The sequence below is a fragment of the Bufo bufo genome, chromosome 2, assembly GCF_905171765.1.
Source record: "Bufo bufo chromosome 2, aBufBuf1.1, whole genome shotgun sequence".
NCBI classification, from domain to species: Eukaryota; Metazoa; Chordata; class Amphibia; order Anura; family Bufonidae; genus Bufo; species Bufo bufo.
In genome coordinates, this window is record NC_053390.1 from 332,159,972 (window position 1) to 332,180,773 (window position 20,802).

Here is a 20,802-nt window from a genome sequence, read left to right on the forward strand (position 1 = left end):
CCCATTCAACCTCCACCAACGGGTAAGTCCTCTTATATCTCCTTTTGCAGCCAATCACACCAACTGGTGGGTAGTCCAGTGGCACGGATGTAGGAATCTCACTTGCACTGCTTCGTCATTGGCTCCTGTATCTGGCCATCTTAGACAGGGTTACAGTGCATCCTGCAGTGCCATCCTTATCTGTTAGACACAGAGGGATGTTGGAAGAAAGAGGATGCTATCCTCTGTCAAGGTAGTCAGGATCGGGTGCTAAGATACCAGTGTTTGAGCACCGAGGGGTCCTGTGAGATGAAGGCCAGCCCAATACTCTCCTCCCCTAAATACTTGGGACAGGGGTATTGGTGTTGGTACCAAAGGCAAAATATGTCTTATGCAATTTATGGGACTAATTGCACCGAGAGAGGAGAACTCCTCCCTGGAGCGTATTGCACCCTTAGTCCCGTCCTAGGTTTAGATGTCGCAGAGCTACAAGGAAGGACACCAATAACCCCGGAGAAGGGACTCAATATCCGCCCTGATGTTCCCGTGAGACTCCAGAAGATTCCTCTTGGCTTTGGGATAGAACTCAAACATCTCCTGCTAGACTTCAGCCAAGAAGACAAAATACTTCAGAATCTTAGAGAAACAGAGAAACAGGCCACCATCAACTGACGCACGACAAGAACAAAATAACGGCAATCACTACCACCTTAGACAAGGATTCCAAGGTTTCCTGTTGGGAAAGTCTGTTCGGCTATAGTCCAGAGGCAACATCCTTCTTCAACCTATTGATACACCCAGTGATAGTTCTTCTACAGGAGGGTCAAGAGACTTGCGGACCAACTAAACCAGAACCAGACAGAACTTCACAAAGTTAATCATAGGAGGCTCAGGACTTAGCTCCAACAAAGTCCTGAAGCCAGAGATTGTATGGACAGTAGTAGGTTTTCCTATGAGGGTTCAGGATGAACATCCAAAGCCATCCTGTGACCTCATAGTATTGTGTGTATGTATATATTGTATTGTAGTAGATTTTCGTATGAGGGTTCGGGATGTACTCCTAGGCCACCCTGTGACCTCATAATATTGTGTATAGATATATATTGATTATTTGCATATGAGTTCCTTGTGTACCCATGGACACTCTAGGTGCAAGTGTGTTACAGCCATACTACAATATAGTCATTTCCCATTGACACGGGGGTCTGTTATCTACCGGCGTCTTTGGAGGTGTAGAGAGATAGGTCAGGTTGCATGAGTCTCTATGGGTACACACTAAATTGAATTGAGCTGTATTGGGAGGGATGTGACCTGTTTGCGTGAGTGGGGAAGAGTAGATTCCCTAGGGACAGGCCCCTCCTTTACTAAGGTATTTGCAACTTTAACATCGACAATGGTGACTTTTGTAAGGGTTGGAGTGAATGGTGGTAGTGCGGGGTTCTTTCCCGCAGTTAGAATTTAGGTACTATGACATCACCTCTTACCAGAAATTCTGACCTGCCTTGTAAAAACCTACGTATCTGTCCATGGGAGAACCTCTCCAACAACTGAGTCTTCAATCAAGATGAAAGTCGTACTTGTGTTAAAAGGCCAGCCTACGGCCGTCCATACCCCAGAAGGCGGTGCTACATGGATTAAGGGTAAAGTCATTCCGGAATCATAGGGAGTGACTGACACCGAAAGACTGGCACTGACATTGGGGGTGACTGACGCCAGAAGAGCAACACTGGCAAAGAGAAAGAAAGAAGGACAGTACACGGTCGCTGAGTGGAGTGATCTAAAGACGGTGAGGGTGAAGTCATTCCGGAGTCAGGAATAGACTACATTGGGAGTGGCTGATACCTGAAGCTCATAATGTAAGATGCCAAGAAAGTTATCCAAGGAGAAGAAGACAGTGTATTCGGTGGATGGAGACGTTTGGTGAAAGGCAGGTCGGAGGTGTTAGTCACGATGGGTGATGTCTAGGTACCTAAGAGCAATATTACTTTAGTCCTTCCTGAACTGTCACCAAGAGTCTGATTGAGGAGGCAAATACATCCCAACCCTTCCCCCAAAACTTTTTTTTTCGTGTTCCCGAGAACAGGGGGATTGTTGAGGGAAGTGTTATATTTAAATATATATGTATATATGCCCTGACATATATACATATAAATTGGCCCTTTTCTATGGGCCCGTCCAGGTGGGACATGTGTGTATACATGGAGATGTATGTATGCCCCCTTGGCAGCATGCATCTCTATGTATATGGTATGTTATATGGGTGGGCTTATTGGTTATATCTATATTTGTGTATATAAATATATGAATATATATATATATATTTATGGATGTGCCCCAAACATCCATGAATATATATGTATGTATGCCTCCCACCAGAAGATTGATATATATATGTGTATGGATGTGCCCCAAGCATCTATACACATATAGTATACAGATAAAGATGCCCCCTGTTCGGGTGCCCCCCCTCCTCCTGCATCCCTGCAGGAGATGAGAAGGTCACCAGATGGCTGGACAACTATGTCCAGCCTCTGGTGACCTCAAAAGGCATAGGATCAATAGAGATCCGATGCCTTTTGGTATTAACTATCCCCAGCTGCTGGGGATAGTTAACATAACAGAAAGAGGGAAACAAATGTCCCTCCCTCTGTTATCTGCATACCTCCGGCGTAATTATCGCGCCGCAGGGTATGCAGATGCGCTACAGGCCTACAGGCGGAGGATCAAAGGAACCCTCCGCCTGGAAGCGCGCTCTTGGATACGCGGGCCGGCGCATGCGTGCCACAGAACGGGTTGCCTCGGGAGCGAGCGCCGCCGAACTTAAATAGTCCGGCGGCGCTACGTTGAGGCACTCGTGGAAAAAGCCCCCAGCCGGAGAGGATCATCCCCTAGAAAAAACGAGCACCCCCTGGACAACGAGCATACCGGCTGAGTATCAATATTACCCCCTGTACCACCAACAATTCCCCTGCATTAACCCTTACTCCCCCCTATACCACCAATGAATCTCTGGTTCCCCTGCATTAACCCTCACTCCCCCCTATCCTTATTCCCCTGCATTAACCCTTACTCCCCCTATACCACCAACGTACCCTAATTCCCCTGTGTTCCCCCAACATTGTATAGCCCTCATTCCCCTATATCCCCTGCTACCTGGTTTTACCCCTGTTACTCTACCCTTATACCTCCCCTGGTATATATCATCCCATCTTCTACCCCTGGTACCCCTTGATACCCCTTCACGGCTGCCCTGCATACCCCAGCAGCAGCAGTGTCTGTATTAACCCCATAAACCCGTAGGGATAGTATATTGACAGGATTGGGTGGGCTGCTGTTAATGTGTATGTAAGTGTTAGGTAAAGTTAGATTGTGGGGGTGAGTATTATAGTGGGATTGTGTCTAGTGTAGTTAATACCGTATTAGTGTGTTGTTATAGTGTGTTGTTCTGTACTGCTGTAAATATACATATATCTATTCCATTGATATAGATATATATAATTATAAGCAGATATCAGGCTATAACATATAGTGTTTTAATAAATACCTTTTATTTAATCACCGTGTGTGGTCTCTTATTGTAATAGGCGCCACAGCAATAGATGTAGGCAGTTCAGAGTAGAGTAAGGTAATCAGTCGTGATTGTTTAATTGGTATAAATAGGCAGAGGCATCACTAGACGACTCACGCCTATTTATAAATATTAATTATTGAGATTTGCATACATTTCAATAACTAATATCCCCTTTAACATAGACACAGGTGGGATGGTTACGCTGATAATAGCGTTATCTCTGCTCACCATCCGTGTTAATTCCTCAAAGTTGTGTAAAACCTCACAGAGGTCAAACATCAATGAGCACTCGTCGCTTGTGAAGAGCAGAAGCTGACTGGAAAAGTGACGACCATGTTGCAGCTGGTAATCCACTAGTACCCTCTTTTACTCACAAAGCCTGGCCAACATGTGGAACGTGGAGTTCCAGCGTGTGCTCACGTAGCACAACAGTCTGTGAGCTGGCAATTGCAAGCGCTGCTGCAGCGTTGCCAGACCGGCGGAAGCTGTCAATGACTTGTGGAAATGGGCACACATGTGGCGCACCTTCACCAGTAGCTCAGGAAAATTGGGGTAGGTTTTGAGAAACCGCTGAACCACTAGGTTAAACATGCGGGCTAGGCATGGTATGTGTGTCAGTGAGCTTGCTGAGCTCCAAAGCCGCCACCAAGTTACGGCCGTTATCAGACACAACCATGCCTGATTCTAGGTTGAGTGGCAAGAGAAACAGCTCAGTCTGGTCCCTTATCCCCTGCCACAGCTCTGCGACAGCCGCCGACATCAGGCTGCATAAAGCCTCAGTGTCCACAAGCCTAAATGGCAACATTTCCAGGGCCAGTAATTTGGAAAGGTGCGCATATAGTGCTATAGCCTGTGGGTGGGTAGCTGGGTATTTGCGCTTTCGTTCAAAGGCCTGGGGTATAGACATCTGCATAGCAGCCAACAAACGTGCGGGGAGGAGACTCGAACATCGCGCTCGAGCACACGCGGTATTTGACCGAACACCACGATGTGCCGAGCATCGCGATGCTCAAGTCGAACTAGTGTTCGGCCGAGCATGCTCGTCCAGCACTAGACATTTCAAAAAAATTGTAGTAAACTTTAAATTTTTTCTATGTGGAGCTAACTGTATAACTATAACTTCTCAAGGGCCAAAACAATTTTGGTCTTAAGAAAGAAATGTTTGATTTTGCTGGCTATAGGTTTTTTGCTTTTACCTCAATGCAGATATATGGGGGCTTAAGATTTTTAGTTGTTTTGAAAAACTTTACTAACAGACACCATAACCATTATAACTTACAATAATAAATTATTGACAGATATTTCCATTATGTGCATCTGGCTTTCCACAATTTTCTTGTATTATTTTACTTTATCTACTGCATTTTCCATTCAGATTCTGAGGAGATTTTATTGCAGCAAAAAATTATTTTATTATTATAGTACACTGTTAAAATTGAAACTATAAAGGCACCTTTTCATGAACTGGCTCAGTAAGCAATTATAGGGAAAGAACAGTTTGTTACCGATAATTGCCTGCTTGTCAGAGGATGTAACATCTGCATTTAAATACAATCCTCTCTTCTGTATGAGGAATCATTGATTCTGGGCAGCAGATCACTGTTTACACAGTGCTATCAGCTGCCAAAGAAACTGTGATGGTGGTGTCCTCATCAACAATGCTTTCACCCGATGACCGAATCATCAGGCAATCATCAGGAAGGAGCGTTCTTAGGACCTGGGTAAAGGGACCTTAAGTATCAGTTTTCCTTTTCTATTCTGATTTATTAGGTCCTCTAAGTTACTTTTTATGGCACACTCATTGGTATAGGGAAGATTAGACAGGCCAACTGAACAGGCAATTATCAGGAACAAAATTTATATGCAGCATTCACCTCTGCTGTATGAGGCTGAGCAATCACTAATGCGATTGCTCATCCCCATATAGATTCACTGGGAAGTAGATCAGTGGCATCTTTACGATGAATAGTTGTCGGGAATTAGTGTTTATAGGAGTGCTTATTCCCAATAATTGCCCCGATACTTGACTCATGTAAAGGGACCTTTAGTAAGTGTTACAGTGCATTTTTGAAATATTGCATTCCAATATGTTCTTCTACCAAATAATATGGATGGAATCTACTATGTGGTGGAAGCAGTGTGGGCAAATAACCTTTTCTGTAACCTCGCGCCATACATGTATAGCGCTTGTGGAAGTGACTTAAGGACCAGCGCCGTACATGTACAGCAGGCTGATCAGGCGGGTGCAGGAGTTGCGCCTGACCGGTCAGTGGCACAGACCCAGCAGTCACTGACAGCCGGGCGCCTGCTGCATACGCAGGCATCGGTGAAAACACAGATGCCGGCATGTTAAGCCCTCGTATGCCATGGTCAAAGCTAACCGCGGCATGCAGAGGGTTCGGGGAGGGTACGGGTGCCCTCCACTTCCCTATCGGGTCCCTGTGCTACAGTGGCGGGGACCCGATGGCAGAGAAGGCAAGCCCAATGCCTTCTATAGGCATCAGAGTTTGCCTTCTATGGAAGCCTGTGAGATCCAGCCCTTAGGCTGGCTCTCAAAGGCAGGCTGTCAGCATAAAAGCCAATGCATTACAATACAGGTTGTATTGTAATGCATTGCAGAGGGGATCAGACCCCAGAAAAATAAAAAGTTAAAAAAGAAAATTAAAAAAGTGTTTTTCATAATACAAAAAATTACAAAAAAATTCCCAAAATAAGACACATAAAATTGGGTATTGCCGCGTCCGTAACGACTGGCTCTACAAAAATATCACATGATCCACCCCCTGACCTGAACGCCGTAGAAAAAATAAAATGAAAACTGTGCTAAAACAAACGATCAAAAAGGCGTATGCCCCTAATAATAGTACCAATCAAATCGTCACCTCATCCTGCAAAAAATTAGCCCCTACATAAAACAATCGGGCAAAAACTAAAGAAAAATATGGCTTTCAGAATATGGAGACACTAAAACAAATTTTTTTTGGGTTAAAAAATGCTGTTATTGTGTAAAACTTAAATAAATAAAAAAAGTATACATATTAGGTATCACTGCGTCCATAATAACCTGGTGTATAAAAATATCACATGAACTAACCATTGAGGTGAAAAACATAACAAAATAAAATAAAAACAGTGCAAAAAAAATATATTTGTCACCTTACATCACAAAAATGTAATATCAAGCAATCAAAATGTCATATGCGCCCTAAAATAGTACCAATCAAGCAGTCATCTCATACAGAAAAAAATGAGCCTCTACATAAGACAGTCACCCAAAAAAATAAAAAAAAATATGGCTTTCAGAATATGGAGACACAAAAAAAATATTTTTTATGATCTAACCTGTCAGATGAACATTGCAAAAAAACAAAAATAAAAACAATGCCAAAACAGCTACTTTTTGTTACCTTGCCTTACTAAAAGTGTAATATAGAGCTACCAAAAATCACATGTACCCTAAAATAGTACCAACAAAACTGCCACCTTATCCCTTAGTTTCCAAAATTGGGTCACTTTTTTGGAGTTTCTAATCTAGGGGTGCCTTAGCGAGTCTTCAAATGTGACATGGCAACTTAAAATTATCCCAGTGAAATCTGCCCTCCAAAAACTATATGGCGTTCCTTTCCTTCTGCAACCTGCAGTGTGCCTGTACAGCAGTTTACGACCACATATGGGGTGTTAATTTAAACTACAGAATCAGGGTAATAAATATAGAGTTTTGTTTGTCTGTTAACCCTTGCTTTATAGAAAGACTCCTGTACTCCACTTGAGTTTCAGTATAAAGCTTTTATTTAGTGCGGTTCCAGTCAAAAGAACGTTTTCGGCTGAATAGCCTTCTTCAATGTAACTGGAGAGGCATACAAAGTGTCACAATAAATGTACAATAATCACAATAGGTATAGAATAAATTGTATAGTACACATAGTGTCACAAATAGGTGCGCAATAGACATACAGCATATGGTATATCGATTAAATTATGTACAAAAAGGGAAGACGTGTCGATATGGCACATCAAGAGAGCGCTATCTGTCATCTGGGGACCCAGCAGGATCATCATCGGAGTAGTCTGTGGTAAGTGGGTGGCTTTAGGTCGTGGGCTTATTCCGTGGTGAAACGCTTTGGTGCTCCACCGGTTCCAAAGTCAAGCAATAAGCAACAGTAGTTGGAGTTAAGGAATGAAAATGCAGAGTATGACAGAGTGTATACTATTAATATTCTATAGACCGTATACTGTGGAGTCAAAGATTAAACGTGGAGTATACTAACAGAGCTCTATAAACCGTATACTGTGGAGTCAAAGATTATGTTACTGCATCAGATTGGTTAAATGGTCTAGCTAGGTGCAGCTAGGTGCAGACTCTGCACCTAGCTGCACCTAGCTAGTGGTTTTCTTACGGCTACACAGCTGTTCAGTAACAATCCCTTGAGTTCCCCTTGCATTGTGCGTGTGGAAATGCTCTTACTTTCACTATTAAACAAACACAGCCCTAAGTTCTACGGTTGTTTTTCTTCGATTTGATTTCACCAAACGTTTAAGTGATCGCCGATCACGAACATTCAGGGTTTTTTTCCCACCACATTTCTTCCTCGAATACGATGGGTCCCCACTATGCTTCCAGTTTTTAATAATGCATTGGACAGTTCTTAACCCAATTTTAGTAGTTTCTGCAATCTCCTTAGATGTTTTCTCTGCTTGATGCATGCCAATGATTTGACCCTTCTCAAACAGACTAACATATTTTCCACGACCACGAGATGTGTCTTTCGACAAGGTCGTTTAAGAAATGAGAAGCAACTCATTGCACCAGTAGGGGTTAAATAACTTATTGCCAGCTGAAAGATAATCACCCATGCAGTAATTATCCAAAAGGAGTCTCATAACTATTTGCTTAGTTAAATCCAGGTTGTGACTTTCTTTTTGTACAGGCAGTGTATTTTAGGATGTATCACTACAGTGGGACGCGAAAGTTTGGGCAACCTTGTTAATCGTCATGATTTTCCTGTATAAATCGTTGGTTGTTACGATAAAAAATGTCAGTTAAATATATCATATAGGAGACACACACAGTGATATTTGAGAAGTGAAATGAAGTTTATTGGATTTACAGAAAGTGTGCTATAATTGTTTAAACAAAATTAGGCAGGTGCATAAATTTGGGCACTGTTGTCATTTTATTGATTCCAAAACCTTTAGAACTAATTATTGTAACTCAAATTGGCTTGGTAAGCTCAGTGACCCCTGACCTACATACACAGGTGAATCCAATTATGAGAAAGAGTATTTAACCACTTACCGTCACACTAACGCCGAAAGGCGTCATTTCTGCGGCGCTCCCAGGTCACACTAACGCCGATTTGCGTCATCTCGCGTGAGCCGAGATTTCCTGTGAACGCGCGCACACAGGCGCGCGCGCTCACAGGAACGGAAGGTAAGAGAGTTGATCTCCAGCCTGCCAGCGGCGATCGTTCGCTGGCAGGCTGGAGATGTGATTTTTTTAACCCCTAACAGGTATATTAGACGCTGTTATGATAACAGCGTCTAATATACCTGCTACCTGGTCCTCTGGTGGTCCCCTTTGTTTGGATCGACCACCAGAGGACACAGGTAGCTCAGTAAAGTAGCACCAAGCACCACTACACTACCCTACACCCCCCCGTCACTTATTAACCCCTTATTAGCCCCTGATCACCCCATATAGACTCCCTGATCACCCCCCTGTCATTGATTACCCCCCTGTCATTGATCACACCCCTGTAAAGCTCCATTCAGATGTCCGCATGATTTTTACGGATCCACTGATAGATGGATCGGATCCGCAAAACGCACACGGACGTCTGAATGGAGCCTTACAGGGGCGTGATCAATGACTGTGTTGATCACCCCATATAGACTCCCTCATCACCCCCCTGTCATTGATCACACCCCTGTAAAGCTCCATTCAGACGTCCGCATGATTTTTACGGATCCACTGATAGATGGATCGGATCCGCAAAACGCACACGGACGTCTGAATGGAGCCTTACAGGGGCGTGATCAATGACTGTGGTGATCACCCCATATAGACTCCCTGATCACCCCCCTGTCATTGATTACCCCCCTGTCATTGATCACACCCCTGTAAAGCTCCATTCAGACGTCCGCATGATTTTTACGGATCCACTGATAGATGGATCGGATCCGCAAAACGCACACGGACGTCTGAATGGAGCCTTACAGGGGCGTGATCAATGACTGTGGTGATCACCCCATATAGACTCCCTCATCACCCCCCTGTCATTGATCACACCCCTGTAAAGCTCCATTCAGACGTCCGCATGATTTTTACGGATCCACTGATAGATGGATCGGATCCGCAAAACGCACACGGACGTCTGAATGGAGCCTTACAGGGGCGTGATCAATGACTGTGGTGATCACCCCATATAGACTCCCTGATCACCCCCCTGTCATTGATTACCCCCCTGTAATTGATCACACCCCTGTAAAGCTCCATTCAGACGTCCGCATGATTTTTACGGATCCACTGATAGATGGATCGGATCCGCAAAACGCACACGGACGTCTGAATGGAGCCTTACAGGGGCGTGATCAATGACTGTGTTGATCACCCCATATAGACTCCCTCATCACCCCCCTGTCATTGATCACACCCCTGTAAAGCTCCATTCAGACGTCCGCATGATTTTTACGGATCCACTGATAGATGGATCGGATCCGCAAAACGCACACGGACGTCTGAATGGAGCCTTACAGGGGCGTGATCAATGACTGTGGTGATCACCCCATATAGACTCCCTGATCACCCCCCTGTCATTGATTACCCCCCTGTCATTGATCACACCCCTGTAAAGCTCCATTCAGACGTCCGCATGATTTTTACGGATCCACTGATAGATGGATCGGATCCGCAAAACGCACACGGACGTCTGAATGGAGCCTTACAGGGGCGTGATCAATGACTGTGGTGATCACCCCATATAGACTCCCTGATCACCCCCCCTGTCATTGATTACCCCCCTGTCATTGATCACCCCCCTGTAAAGCTCCATTCAGACGTCCGCATGATTTTTACGGATCCACTGATAGATGGATCGGATCCGCAAAACACATACAGGCATCTCCCTGGAGCCTTCCAGGGGGGGTGATCACCCCATATAGACTCCCTGATCACCCCCCTGTCATTGATCACCGCCCCTGTCATTGATCACCCCCCCCTGTCAGGCTGCATTCAGATGTCCGTATGATTTTTACGGATCCACGGATACATGGATCGGATCCGCAAAACACATACGGACATCTGAATGGAGCCTTATAGGGGGGTGATCAATGACAGGGGGGTGATCACCCCATATAGACTCCCTGATCACCCCCCTGTCATTGATCACCCCCCTGTCATTGATCACCCCTCTGTAAGGCTCTATTCAGACATTTTTTTGGCCCAATTTAGCGGAAATTATTATTTTTTTCTTACAAAGTCTCATATTCCACTAACTTGTGTCAAAAAATTAAATCTCACATGAACTCACCATACCCCTCACGGAATCCAAATGCGTAAAATTTTTTAGACATTTATATTCCAGACTTCTTCTCACGCTTTAGGGCCCCTAGAATGCCAGGGCAGTATAAATACCCCACATGTGACACTATTTCGGAAAGAAGACACCCCCAGGTATTCCGTGAGGGGCATATTGAATCCATGAAAGATTGAAATTTTTGTCCCAAGTTAGCGGAAAGGGAGACTTTGTGAGAAAAAAATAAAAAATATCAATTTCCGCTAACTTGTGCCCAAAAAAAAAAAATTCTATGAACTCGCCATGCCCCTCATTGAATACCTTGGGGTGTCTTATTTCCAAAATGGGGTCACATGTGGGGTATTTATACTGCCCTGGCATTCTAGGGGCCCCAAAGCAAGAGAAGAAGTCTGGTATCCAAATGTCTAAAAATGCCCTCCTAAAAGGAATTTGGGCACCTTTGCGCATCTAGGCTGCAAAAAAAGTGTCACACATCTGGTATCGCCGTACTCAGGAGAAGTTGGGGAATGTGTTTTGGGGTGTCATTTTACATATACCCATGCTGGGTGAGAGAAATATCTTGGTCAAATGCCAACTTTGTATAAAAAAATGGGAAAAGTTGTCTTTTGCCAAGATATTTCTCTCACCCAGCATGGGTATATGTAAAATGACACCCCAAAACACATTCCCCAACTTCTCCTGAATACGGCAATACCACATGTGTGACACTTTTTTGCAGCCTAGGTGGGCAAAGGGGCCCATATTCCAAAGAGCACCTTTCGGATTTCACAGGTCATTTACCTACTTACCACACATTAGGGCCCCTGGAAAATGCCAGGGCAGTATAACTACCCCACAAGTGACCCCATTTTGGAAAGGAGACACCCCAAGGTATTCCATGAGGGGCATGGCGAGTTCCTAGAATTTTATATTTTTTGTCACAAGTTAGTGGAAAATGATGATTTTTTTTTTTTTCTTACAAAGTCTTATATTCCACTAACTTGTGACAAAAAATAAAAACTTCCATGAACTCACTATGCCCATCAGCGAATACCTTGGGGTGTCTTCTTTCCAAAATGGGGTCACTTGTGGGGTAGTTATACTGCCCTGGCATTCTAGGGGCCCAAATGTGTGGTAAGGAGTTTGAAATCAAATTCTGTAAAAAATGACCAGTGAAATCCGAAAGGTGCTCTTTGGAATATGGGCCCCTTTGCCCACCTAGGCTGCAAAAAAGTGTCACACATGTGGTATCTCCGTATTCAGGAGAAGTTGGGGAATGTGTTTTGGGGTGTCATTTTACATATACCCATGCTGGGTGAGAGAAATATCTTGGCAAAAGACAACTTTTCCCATTTTTTTATACAAAGTTGGCATTTGACCAAGATATTTCTCTCCCCCAGCATGGGTATATGTAAAATGACACCCCAAAACACATTCCCCAACTTCTCCTGAGTACGGCGATACCAGATGTGTGACACTTTTTTGCAGCCTAGGTGGGCAAAGGGGCCCATATTCCAAAGAGCATCTTTCGGATTTCACTGGCCATTTTTTACAGAATTTGATTTCAAACTCCTTACCACACATTTGGGCCCCTAGAATGCCAGGGCAGTATAACTACCCCACAAGTGACCCCATTTTGGAAAGAAGACATCCCAAGGTATTCGCTGATGGGCATAGTGAGTTCATGGAAGTTTTTATTTTTTGTCACAAGTTAGTGGAAAATGATGATTTTTTTTTTTTCTTACAAAGTCTCATATTCCACTAACTTGTGACAAAAAATAAAAACTTCCATGAACTCACTATGCCCATCAGCGAATACCTTGGGGTGTCTTCTTTCCAAAATGGGGTCACTTGTGGGGTAGTTATACTGCCCTGGCATTCTAGGGGCCCAAATGTGTGGTAAGGAGTTTGAAATCAAATTCTGTAAAAAATGACCAGTGAAATCCGAAAGGTGCTCTTTGGAATATGGGCCCCTTTGCCCACCTAGGCTGCAAAAAAGTGTCACACATGTGGTATCTCCGTATTCAGGAGAAGTTGGGGAATGTGTTTTGGGGTGTCATTTTTAAGTGGTTAAGGGGGTCAATTGTAAGTTTCCCTCCTCTTTTAATTTTCTCTTTAGAGTACCAACATGGGGGTCTCAAAACAACTCTCAAATGACCTGAAGACAAAGATTGTTCACCATCATGGTTTAGGGGAAGGATACAGAAAGCTGTCTCAGAGATTTCAGCTGTCTGTTTCCACAGTTAGGAACATATTGAGGAAATGGAAGACCACAGGCTCAGTTCAAGTTAAGGCTCGAAGTGGCAGACCAAGAACAATCTCGGATAGACAGAAGCGACGAATGGTGAGAACAGTCAGAGTCAACCCACAGACCAGCAGCAAAGACCTACAACATCATCTTGCTGCAGATGGAGTCACTGTGCATCGTTCAACCATTCGGCGCACTTTACACAAGGAGATGCTGTATGCGAGAGTGATGCAGAGGAAGCCTTTTCTCCGCCCACAGCACAAAAAGTGCCGCTTCAGGTGGGCTAAAGCACATTTGGACAAGCCAGCTTCATTTTGGAATAAGGTGCTATGGACTAAACTAAAATTGAGTTATTTGGCCATAACAAGGGGCGTTATGCATGGAGGAAAAAGAACACAGCATTCCAAGAAAAACACCTGCTACCTACAGTAAAATATAGTGGTGGTTCCAATATGCTGTGGGGCTGTGTGGCCAGTGCAGGGACTGGGAATCTTGTCAAAGTTGAGGGACGCATGGATTCCACTCAGTATCAGCAGATTCTGGAGACCAATGTCCAGGAATCAGTGACAAAGCTGAAGCTGCCTGGGGCTGGATCTTTCAACAAGACAACGACCCTAAACACTGCTCAAAATCCACTAAGGCATTTATGCAGAGGAACAAGTACAACGTTCTGGAATGGCCATCTCAGTCCCCAGACCTGAATATAACTGAAAATCTGTGGTGTGACTTAAAGAGAGCTGTCCATGCTCGGAAGCCATCAAACCTGAATGAACTAAAGATGTTTTGTAAAGAGGAATGGTCCAAAGTACCTTCAACCAGAATCCAGACTCTAATTGGAACCTACAGGAAGCGTTTAGAGGCCGTAATTTCTGCAAAAGGAGGATCTACTAAATATTGATTTAATTTCTTTTTTGTGGTGCCCAAATTTATGCACCTGCCTAAGTTTGTTTAAACAATTTTAGCACACTTTCTGTAAATCCAATAAACTTCATTTCACTTCTCAAATATCACTGTGTGTGTCTCCTATATGATATATTTAACTGACATATTTAACCAACGATTTATACAGGAAAATCATGATGATTAACAAGGTTGCCCAAACTTTCGCATCCCACTGTATTTGTTTTAAAAGCAGAGAAATAGAAATTTAGAAAATTGTGAATTTTTCCAAAGTTTTGGTAAATTTGGTATTTTTTTATAAATAAAAATGAAATATTTTTACTCAGATTTACCAGTTTCATGAATATGTGACGAGAAAACAATCTCAGACTGGCTTGGATAAGTAAAGCGTTTTAAAGTTATCACCACGTAAAGTGACCCATGTCAGATTTGCATGGCCTGGTCCTTAAGGTGAAAAATTGCAGCGTCCTGATGGGGTTAAAGGGGTTGTCCTGCCATAAATATTGATGACTTACCGTATTTATGTGAGCGCTGCATGTCATCTTGGAAGTGCAATGTAATGACAAGTACTTGCTTCCGTTTACTTCAATGGAGTGAGTACTTGTAATCACACTACGCCGCCACTCCACAGGAGACTACGCGCAATGTAATGATCTGATATTGATGACCTATCCTGACAATAGCCATCAATTTATATGACAGGACAACCCATTTAACCCTTTCAGACCGAGCCTAAAAAGGCCTGAATGTCCAGGCAATTTTTTCGTGATTTTGTGCACGTGGTGGTTTAGTGACCCTAACTTTTTTATTTGTTTGACTACCAAAATAATTTCACGTGACTGCCGGGACTAAAGAAGGAAGTGGCTTGGCCACTTCCTGCTCTCACCCAGCACTCGTGCAGCTCTCTCCTCCTGGCACAAGAGAAGGCAAGAGCAATAATAAACCACTCCTGTATTGTTCCCAGAGTCCCACTGTGTCTGACAGCAAGGACCCGACCTGATAATGCTAGATTGCAGGTGCAGGAGTTTAATCCCAGCGCTGCCTGACCGTTTATATACAGTGGATATAAAAAGTCTACACTCCCCTGTTAAAATGTCAGGTTTCTGTGCTGTAAAAAAATTTGACAAAGATAAATCATTTCAGAACTTTTTCCACCTTTAACCTCCTCAGGACCGCCGTACGCAGGATTGCGTCTTTGCGGCGGTCCTGTTGTTCTGGGTGGACGCGCCGGTGCGTCCTCTCGCGAGACGCGAGATTTCGTGCATTGCCGGCCCGCGCATGCGCATCGCGGGCCGGCAAAAGTTAAAGAAGTATTTCGTCACCAGCCTGCCAGCAACGATCATTGGCTGGCAGGCTGGCGATTTTCAAAAAATCAAATCAGAAGCCAGATAACAGATCATATTAGTAAATATGATCTGTTATATGGCTTCTCTGCTTCTCTGCTGGTCCTTTTCGTCGGTTGGATCCAGCAGAGGAGCAGACTTCACTGTGAGTACCCACCAACACTACACCTTAGCCATTGATCACCTTCCATCACCCCCATCATCCTAATTAACCCCTTGATCGCCCCCTGTCAATCACTTAGTGAAAGACAAAAAGTGATCAGTGTAAACTGTCACTTTTTTTTTTCACTAGTATTGGCTGTTAGGTTTTAGGGATAGTTTAGGCCCCTTGGTTAGGTAGTTAGCGTCAGTTAGCGCCCAGCCCACCGCACCGCAGTCACTTTTATTCGCTGTTTAGCGTATCGCTAATCAGCATTTGTACTTTTATAGTATCTGTAAGTGATCAAAACTGATCACGGTCAGATCTATAATAGTATTAGTGTCACCTTAGCTCGCCCTCCACTCAAAACGCAGTGTTTGCCCGATCAGGCCTGATCGGTCGCCCACACGTGCGTTCACCCACGCCCGCCCCACCGCAGTGACAAAAAAAAAATTTGTTTTTTGATCACTGCACATTCACTTTACACGCACTGCGGCGATAAAAAAATCAGTTTTGATATTTTTTATCAACCGCAGCGGCCTCCGGTACTTCGCTAGCCTCCCCTTTGTAAGACAGGCTTGCTTTTTTTCTTGGGTAGTCTCAGGGAATACCCCTAAATTTAGTAGTCCAAAATGTCAAACAGGGGGTATTCTTCTGAAGAGGCCTACAGGATTCTGACCCAGTCGGATGAGGAGTGGGAACCCTCATCTGACGAATCTAGCGGGTCAGAATATGAACCTGTGGAAAGCAGTGGCTCTCTGACCCAAAGTTCGGACGAGGAGGTGGAGGTCCCTGGCAGCACCAGGCGTACCCGGCCCCGTGTCGCTAGACCACAGGTTATGCAGGATCCGCTTCAAGAGCAGCAGAGTGGGGCTGTCGCTGCCGGATCACGTGGTGAGGCATACACCAGCAGCGCAGCCCTTCCTGGACCTAGTACCAGCACTGCCGTACAACATGGTGACGTGGCGAGCACCAGAAGGGCAGTTGAAGCTGGTACGGTGGCACGTGCACTAGTTACCCCGTCGCAGCCACCGTGCAGACAGGCCCGTAGAGCCCCTAGAATCCCTGAGGTGCTGGCAAACCCTGATTGGCAGTCACCAACTTCAGCCGCACCTGTAGTTCCCCCTTTCACCGCCCAGTCTGGAGTTCGGGTTGAGACGGCTCAAATCGGTTCGGCCCTGGGATTTTTTGAGCTGTTCTTGACTGCGGAGCTCTTGGACTTAGTCGTGGCAGAGACAAACCGGTATGCCACACAATTTATATCCGCCAACCCGGGAAGCTCTTATGCCCAGTCTTTCCGGTGGAAACCAGTCCAAGTTTCCGAACTTAAAATTTTTCTGGGCCTTCTCCTCAACATGGGTCTAACTAAAAAGCATGAATTGCGGTCATATTGGTCCACGAACCCGATTCATCACATGCCCATGTTCTCTGCTGCTATGTCCAGGACACGATTTGAGACCATCCTGCGTTTCCTGCACTTTAGCGACAACACCACCTCCCGTCCCAGAGGCCACCCAGCTTTTGACCGGCTCCACAAAATTCGGCCCCTCATAGACCATTTCAACCAGAAATTTGCAGATTTGTATACCCCCGAGCAAAACATCTGCGTAGACGAGTCCCTAATACATTTTACCGGGCGCCTTGGCTTCAAACAATACATCCCAAGCAAGCGTGCCCGGTATGGGGTCAAATTGTATAAGCTCTGTGAAAGGGCCACAGGCTATACCCACAAATTTCGGATCTATGAGGGAAAAGATCAGACCCTGGAGCCGGTCGGTTGCCCTGACTACCTGGGGAGCAGTGGGAAGACAGTCTGGGACTTGGTGTCACCCTTATTCGGCAAGGGGTACCATCTTTATGTGGACAATTTTTACACAAGTGTGGCCCTCTTTAGGCATTTGTTTCTAGAACGGATTTGCGCCTGTGGCACCGCGCGAACTAGTCGCGTGGGCTTCCCCCAACGGCTTGTAACCACCCGTCTTGCAAGGGGGGAGAGGGCTGCCTTGTGTAACGAAGAACTGCTCGCGGTGAAATGGAGAGACAAGCGTGACGTTTACATGCTCTCCTCCATTCACGCAGACACGACAATCCAAATTGAAAGGGCAACCCGTGTCATTGAAAAGCCCCTCTCAGTCCACGACTATAATGTGCTCATAGGAGGGGTGGACTTCAATGACCAGATGTTGGCTCCCTATTTAGTTTCCCGCAGAACCAGACGCTGGTATAAGAAGGTGTCTGTATATTTAATTCAATTGGCTGCCTATAATAGTTTTGTTCTCTACAGTAAGGCTGGGAGAACAGGATCCTTCCTCAAATTCCAGGAAGAGATCATCGAGAACCTCATTTATCCGGGAGGTTCCGTGGCCCCATCCACCAGTGTAGTTAGCCGTCTACACGAGCGACATTTCCCCAGTGTCGTTGCTGGTACCTCAACCCAACCGCCACCCCGAAAAAAATGTCGTGTCTGTAGCAGGAGTGGAATAAGGCGTGACACCCGCTATTTCTGTCCTGACTGTCCGGACCACCCTGCCCTATGCTATGGTGAGTGTTTCCGGAAGTACCACACACAGGTACACCTAGCATAGGGATCACATCTCACCAGGACAGGCACACAGGGCTATTAGGGCCCTTTCTCTCACAGCTGCTGCAAACCTCTCCTTTCACCTGGGATAAAGTGCATAACGTACTTCGCCACATCTTTGGGCGATTCGCGCTTTGCACATTGTCCCATGGGGAAGGAGAGGTTTGCTCTATAAAGGTAAAAAAAAACTAAACAAAAAAAAAAAAAACGGTAAGTAAAAAAGTTAAACGTTCAGTTAAAAAAGTTTAAAAAAAGTTTCTATGTTCTGTTCAACAGTTAATAAAGTTATTGCTTTGCGGCCTGGTTTTTTCTTTTTTGTTTTGTTTTTTTTACCTTCCAGGTGGACCAACCGATCGACCAGCTGCAGCACTGATGTGCATTCGGACAGAAGCATTGCGCTGCTGTCAGATTACACGCAAGTCGGTGTATGCGGCGCTGCAAGACGAGATTTCTCCTCTGCAGTAAAAGATATGTTTGCCGAGGCATATGAGCTGAGGAGGTGGCGGTGTTCATATACTTTGGCAAACACTTTGTATATATAAAAAAAAAAATCCCGGCAATGATTTATTCATCCACATCGATTGATGTGAATGGAGAAATCTGGTTTGCCAGGGCATACGAGCTGAAGTGGGTATGGATGTTGGGCGGAGCTCCTATGTCCTGGCAGACGCCTTTCCCCTCCTTTTTCTTTTTTTGGCAGAGATTTTTTCATCCACATTGATCGATGCGAATGAAGAAATCTGTGCCGTTCATTTTTTTCTTTCAGCCCAGAGGCTGAACGGAAAAAAAAAATCTCATTACCCGTATGCTCAATATAAGGAGAATAGCAGAAACTCCTAATGCTGGGCATACATGTAATGATTGCGGAGACCCTCAAATGCCAGGGCAGTACAAACACCCCACAAATAACACCATTTTGGAAAGAAGACACCCCAAGGTATTCGCTGAGCGGCATATTGAGTCCATGAAAGATTGAAATTTTTGTCCCAAGTTAGCGGAAAGGGAGACTTTGTGAGAACAAAATCAAAAAAATCAATTTCCGCTAACTTGTGCCAAAAATTTTTTTTTTCAATGAACTCGCCATGCCCCTCATTGAATACCTTGGGGTGTCTTCTTTCCAAAATGGGGTCACATGTGGGGTATTTATACTGCCCTGGCATTTTAGGGGCCCCAAAGCGTGAGAAGAAGTCTGGTATCCAAATGTCTAAAAATGCCCTCCTAAAAGGAATTTGGGCCCCTTTGCCCACCTAGGCTGCAAAAAAGTGTCACACATCTGGTATCTCTGTATTCAGGAGAAGTTGAGGAATGTGTTTTGGGGTGTCTTTTTACATATACCCATGCTGGGTGAGATAAATATCTTGGTCAAATGCCAACTTTGTATAAAAAAAATGGGAAAAGTTGTCTTTTGCCAAGATATTTCTCTCACCCAGCATGGGTATATGTAAAATGACACCCCAAAACACATTCCCCACCTTCTCCTGAGTACGGAGATACCAGATGTGTGACACTTTTTTGCAGCCTAGGTGGGCAAAGGGGCCCACATTCCAAAGAGCACCTTTCGGATTTCACAGGTCATTTACCTACTTACCAGACATTAGGGCCCCTGGAAAATGCCAGGGCAGTATAACTACCCCACAAGTGACCCCATTTTGGAAAGAAGACACCCCAAGGTATTTTGTGAGGGGCATGGCAAGTTCCTAGAATTTTTTATTTTTTGTCACAAGTTAGTGGAAAATGATGATTTTTTTTTTTTTTTTTTTTCATACAAAGTCTCATATTCCACTAACTTGTGACAAAAAATAAAAATTTCCATGAACTCACTATGCCCATCAGCGAATACCTTGGGGTCTCTTCTTTCCAAAATGGAGTCACTTGTGGGGTAGTTATACTGCCCTGGCATTCTAGGGGCCCAAATGTGTGGTAAGGAGTTTGAAATCAAATTCTGAAAAAAATGACCAGTGAAATCCGAAAGGTGCTCTTTGGAATATGGGCCCCTTTGCCCACCTAGGCTGCAAAAAAGTGTCACACATCTGGTATCTCCGTACTCAGGAGAAGGTGGGGAATGTGTTTTGGGGTGTCATTTTATATATACCCATGCTGGGTGAGAGAAATATCTTGGCAAAAGACAACTTTTCCCATTATTTTATACAAAGTTGGCATTTGACCAAGATATTTATCTCACCCAGCATGGGTATATGTAAAAAGACACCCCAAAACACATTCCTCAACTTCTCCTGAGTACGGGGATACCAGATGTGTGACACTTTTTTGCAGCCTAGGTGGGCAAAGAGGCCCACATTCCAAAGAGCACCTTTCGGATTTCACAGGTCATTTTTTACTGAATTTGATTTCAAACTCCTTACCACACATTTGGGCCCCTAGAATGCCAGGGCAGTATAACTACCCCACAAGTGACCCCATTTTGGAAAGAAGAGACCCCAAGGTATTCGCTGATGGGCATAGTGAGTTCATGGAAGTTTTTATTTTTTGTTACAAGTTAGTGGAATATGAGACTTTGTATGAAAAA